The sequence below is a fragment of the Lytechinus pictus genome, chromosome 3, assembly GCF_037042905.1.
Source record: "Lytechinus pictus isolate F3 Inbred chromosome 3, Lp3.0, whole genome shotgun sequence".
Lineage (NCBI taxonomy): Eukaryota > Metazoa > Echinodermata > Echinoidea > Temnopleuroida > Toxopneustidae > Lytechinus > Lytechinus pictus.
In genome coordinates this window covers 29,143,370-29,149,551 of record NC_087247.1, presented here as the reverse complement: position 1 = coordinate 29,149,551, position 6,182 = coordinate 29,143,370, and positions in this window count along the sequence as shown.

The window sequence follows — 6,182 nt, the reverse complement described above, 5'->3', positions numbered from 1 at the left end:
ATGATTATCAATATAAATCAATTTTCAATCTTCGGTATATGAACTGGACTGTAAAATTTGATGAAATTTATGTGGATTTTATTAAAGTGAGTAATAAAGTTTTAAACTCAGCGTTGTGATCTTATGAGGTCTAAAACTGCCCTATTCTTTTGATTGCGTAACTGTCAATTTGGTGTTTTTGGTGGACGATACCAAAAAATAAAGCACATTAACCCATTATTTATTTTTTGGAATTTTTTTAATATTTAGGTTCTGAAGGAAATCCGTGCAAAATTTGGTGAAAATGACATAGATTTCATTTTAACTGTGGAACGTCCTTAACGCAAATAAAATTTACATTTGTGTTTGCTTGATTCGCTCGCTCTCACATTAAAAAATGTATGTATATACTGACTAGTCAGATGCGCAGTTCCCCCTATGTTTTTATGCATTAGGTCCCTATAGTCACATTTGCTCCAGATTAGATGAGAGAAGTTAGATTCTGTATACAAAAAAAATCTACTTGGTGTCTTAACTGTAGGCCTAAACAGCAGGGGGGTAGATTTGCTCTCCATTTAACCCCCCCCCCCACACAATTCTAGAACCAATAAAACTTTGAAGAGAGAGAGAGAGAGAGAGAGAGAGAGAAAGACGAAATTCTTATATATATATATACACAACAAAAAAAGTAAGTCCTCTTATATCAAAATGCTGTAACTTTCGAACGGAATAATTTTGAGACATAATATTTCGTAGGCTGTTTTTTACACTCATTTGGCAACCCCTGAAGGAAAATGAGATTGATCGGTTGGGTCATGCATGAGTAATCAAAATAATATTGAATTAAAAATGACCATTTTTGAAAGTCAAAAGAGTCGTTTTTCAGATTATGTAAATACAAAGTTGGGCAAAGGTTGTTTTTTGGTGAATTTTATGGCGTTAAAGTTGTTTTACTATCTATCGTTTAGCCACTCCACACACAATTTTGATAACGTATGTTCATGGTTGAGTGAGCACATTCTTTTTGTGATGACGCATCCTCTCATAGGGGTTTATGGTAGTATCCTCTGTAACTTGTTAAAACATGTTAAAATTGGAAAATGTTAGTGGCTCCCCTCCCCCAATTTCTCGGCACCTCCCCACTTTCAAATTCTTGATCCACCACTTATTTGTCCATAAATTCAACTGATCCTGAGAAATTCTTAGGAAAATAATACATTTATGCAGTAAATTGAGTATTAATTCCCAAGTTTTCGAGTGTGCTCACTTAACCATGACAGTGTAAAAAGTTCGGAAAGTGTGTGGTGATAAAAATGATGGATGATAAAAACAACACCAATTAAGTTACATTTGAAACCGAATTTGTCCCCATTATTCACTTTATAACCCCTCAAATTGTCTCTATTTCCTTCTTAATTTTATCAGATCATGTTTTGAAGTAGGCCTGTGTAACTGTATTCCAGTTTACAATTCAGAGATTTCAGTATCGTTGATTGTATGGAACTGAATTGCAGGGGCCGCGGAACGGTTTTCAAAGTGGGGGGGGGGGCTGACCATACAAAAAAATCACAATCGTATGTTCATTTTTACGTTTTTGTTCATGGTTTTGGAAAAAAGTGGGGGCTGAAGCCCCCCCCCGCTTCCGCGGCCCCTGAATTGGTCTTGCCCCCCCCCCCCCTTCTGCACCTTTGTACTGTGTGGATTATGACTGCGAGCGTTATATTATCCAGCTCTATTTCGCATCGATCATCCGCGCGCTTCGACGACGTAATACCGTACCCGCGCGCAAATACCCTAAAGCTGCGCGCACTTCGCTAGCGCTTGCGCTTCCGTACATAATGTAGCGGAAGATTTGGTTCCTTCGGCGGATACGGTATCCGCAGGTAGTTTCTTTTAAACGTTTTTAACGGCAGATATCGTTCATACTCGTGTATGGCGCGGTTTGATGTTTGCAGATTTGGTTCCTCGGCGGATTTGGTTCAGTTTGACTACGTGTATTCATATGACACCCTCGGCAGCGCATGCGGCTCTGGCAATATCGGGGGGGGGGGGGGGTGATTTACGGCCGCACTGGTCATTTTCATCCATGGGATATGGGGGATTAAAGGTGAACTGTGTCGATATTTCATGTATTTCTGTCGACCTGTTATTCTTAGTAGTTTTAGTAATCCTGTTGAAGAAGAAATACATAGGGGATAAACAGGGTCCTGCATGGGAACGATTTTTAATTGGGATTCTTGAAAAAGAAGAAAAAAAAAACTAGAAAAGGTTTTGACTAGGAAATGAAGCTCATTTTGGTCGGGAGAAATTTGAAAAGCAAAAAAATATATATATTTATGTTATTTTGTAACATTTACCTTTTTTCACAACTTCCAGAATTCCATGGGGGTGCTGCGGCTGCTTATGTGGATAATAATACACGCAGCACCAACCCCAGGAGCTTCACGAGCCCTAACAGCCCGCTTCCCAGGGACATGGGGTGATGGGGATAAAAGAAGTTCCAAAGGGTCTATATAGCTGTGAACAATTTGAGCAGAATCGTCTAAATAAGAGCATAGCAGAAAAATTCGAAATAGTCAACCCGAATTTTCCTATTAAAAATAGATAAATAAAAATATGGTAGGTCCTATATAATTTTGAAGGAAAGGGGCACTATTATACCCCCCCCCCTCCGCACCCTACATCCGTCAAATATGGGCAACCACATAATATCAACAAGAAAACATCATAAAATATACATTATTTTAAATCCATAGAAACCTACCTCAAAATTAATTCAACATTGGCACCACTTTGGTGAGTACTACGTACCTGCTGTCTTATCTTTTGAATGAGGTTATATGTACCGTGCGTATACGTGTGTGCAGATCGAGAAACGATAGCAAGAACGATATCTGCCGTAGAAAAATTGGTACTGAATCCGCCGCCGGAGTTGGAACACGATCCACCGTCAGATAGCGTTCAGAGAACCGTATTTGCCAAACACCGGATCGGCGGATCCGCCGCGCCGCTAACCGACCCCGCCGCTACACCGGCCGCGCCGCGCTGTACGCATACTGGGCCGGGGGTACGTACGTGTACACGTTTAGTAATTAGTTTTGGCTTTTGGTCTTGTCTTATTAATTGCTTTGGTTGGATGCGAGGTCCGGTCGCGAATTTGCCATGATGCCAGTGCCATTCATCTTCAAGCAACCAGGAGGGAGAAGCAGAATTGAAAGGCGTTTCTATCTTATTTTACTGATTTTGGCCTTATCATTCTTTTCGACACTTATTATTTTGCACTCATTAAACATCAACTGGGGCTCAGATTCAGGCATTGGCCCCGGATTCGGACCGCACAGTCTCCACAGATCAAAAGGCGGGGAACCAATCGACTTTGAATACTTTAAGTTTCAGGACGGTAGAAGACCACATGAAGGTTTGTAACATTGTCATTGACTTACTGTAGATCTAGGGCCTACAAGTTAATATAAATCTAGTCTAACGTAGACCTAGATATACGGTGGTCCAGGAACAGTTGTTAACTTGTTGGATATTAACGTTAGACCTGTCTGGCTACCAGATTATGATCTACTTCTACTACTACTAGGCCTAGCCTAAGCTAAGGCTAAGTAAGTAACAGTGTCAGTAAGTAACTAACACTGGTCACTGGAGTCTAGATCTAGATCTAACGTTAGGCCTAGCCCTAGGTCTAGATCTAGACCTACTTAAAATTAAAGTCCCGGAACGTCATGTTATAACGGGACCTTCATCCAAATTCTAATTCAAAATTTAAGACTGGGATGCAGAATGCTTGGTTTTGGATGCGTGTGGGACGTGCCACCCTCCCTGAGATTTGGTGTGCCCAGGGGCGGATCCAGGATTTTCCAAAAGGGGGGGGGGGGGCAAATTTTTCGGAGGAAAATTTTGACAAGCAAAAAAAAAAGGTTTTCAACCACAAATTAAGGATATTTCGTACCCGAAAAAAAATGTCTTCAATTTCAAAAGAGGGGGCACACCTATGTTTTAATGGGATTTTCTCATTACAAATTTTAATTTTGCTTCTCAATCTCATAAGGGGAGCCCGTGCCCCCTGTGCCCCCTGGATCCGCCTGTGTGTGCCCCCTTGAAAAAAAAATAGGCAGAGCAAAAAGAGAGAAAAAGAAAAGGAAGGGGAAAGACAGAAGAAAAAAAAAAGAAAAGGAAAATAAGAGAAGGAAGCCGAGTGAATGAAATAAAGTGAGGGGAAGACTAGTAAAAATTAAAAAAAAAATATTTCATAATCATCATTAGACCCTTCGCTATTTTTTTTCTATTTACAAATTGATTTCTTTTATATTTAAGTGCTCTGTAAAATTTCCGTTTTATGGTCTAAATATCAACATTTTCAGCCCAGGCTGCGCGGTCGCATTATTTGATTTGCCAAGTTCTTATTGTCTTCGTGTATTCCATAAAGTTCTCAAAAAATCCTTTTCAGATGTGATTATCAAAACATAGGCCTATCAGTTAGCGCTGCGCGCTCGCATAATTTGATCGGTGACTTATATACATCTATATTATATTGACCTAACAAGCTACTTAAAGTCCCCCTTTCATTACAGTTTATAAAAAAATCGGCTCGCGATTTGCGCTCGCATTAATTGTTAAAAATGTATTAACCCATGCTTCCTATTCTTAATTACAAAATACTTAAAATGTCAAGTTTTCAAGCCTTAATATCAACTAATTCTACGCTCATTGAAATTAGAAAATAACATTTTCATGAACTCATAGCTAAACTGGCCCTTACAAGTTTCAGCTCGCGCTCATATACATGTGATGTAGGAATAATAGGAAGATAGTCATCCTTTTCATATGATGACAAAATGTCCTTAGAATGTCCCGGTCCTAGGTCAAAACAATGAAAAAACATCAGCGTGCTCGCATCATTTATTAAAGTGTGATCCACATCCACTTCACAATTTTCCTACACAGTGCTTGAAATAGTGCTTAAATTGACCCTTTTTCAGATCGGAATATCAAGTGTTTTCAGCTTGCGCATCGAGCTCACATTATTGATCTTCAAATAGTGCTAAGAACGACCATTTTTTTTTAGGACGTAATGCCAAATGCTTTCAGCTCACGCTTCACACTCGCATTATTTAATCGTCTTCATGGGTAACTGCAAACAGTCCTTAACAAATTGCCCAGAATGTAAAATTTTTAGGACAAAATACCACCCCCCAAAAAAAATAGCTCGCGCTTCGCGCTCGCACCTTTTATATAGGCTAATGGGATTTTTTCTTATGTTGTTTTGTATGAATAAGAAGTGACTGTGAGGACTGCCCTTCAAACAAAAATCAACCGATCGGGGGAAATATGGGTAAAATAATTTTGGCCCTATCCCCCCGGCTATTGGCGAAAGCTAGATCCGCCCCTGTGACACATAAACACACACACAGAAAAACATTGTTGCCCCCCTTAAAAAGCAAGGACCCCAGCACCCCCCCCCCCCCCGGAAAAAAATCCTAGCTACGCAAGGTGGGGGCGTGTCTAAGCTAACCATGCTAAAAGTCACAATCAGATGCTGATGATATTTTTTACCATCTTGTTCATCGAAAAAAAAATGTGTGTTGGGGGACGCCAGAGGGCCTAATATGTGGGGGTTGGGGTCGGTTGCGATCCCCTCTGGCCTGAATAAGATTTACCAGAGTTTTATGCCTTATTTTCAATATCATTCTCTAAAGATCTATGGATCTAAGGTCTAATCTTACTTCTCGACATTTTTGGTCACTTGAGGAAAATACTCGTTTATGCATAAATAACACTGGCTAACTTAATGTTCAATTTATTTTAGATAGATCTAACGTTAAGGCCTGGATCTAGACTAACTTACATTTAGTTCTAACCTAGATTTCCTTTAGCTTAAAGGGGAATCCAGCCTTGGCCATAAAATGCTGTGTGGGGAAGGAGAAAAATAAATAAAACAGAATGGTGAAACTTTGAAAGAAATCGGACAAGCAATGCAAAAGTTAGAGCTGCTTTAAAATTGGGATCACTAATACTATGTAGATTTCAAATTGGCAACTGGGTAAGTAAATTATGACAAGGGGGCAAGGACAACTTTCCCATAGGCCATGTCCTTTATCATCAGGGATTTGTGGTTTTCTCCTAAGTACCCATTCCCCTGGGGCAGTAATCCAAATATAAGCCATTGAGTATATTGTTTTATGTCCTCATGAAAG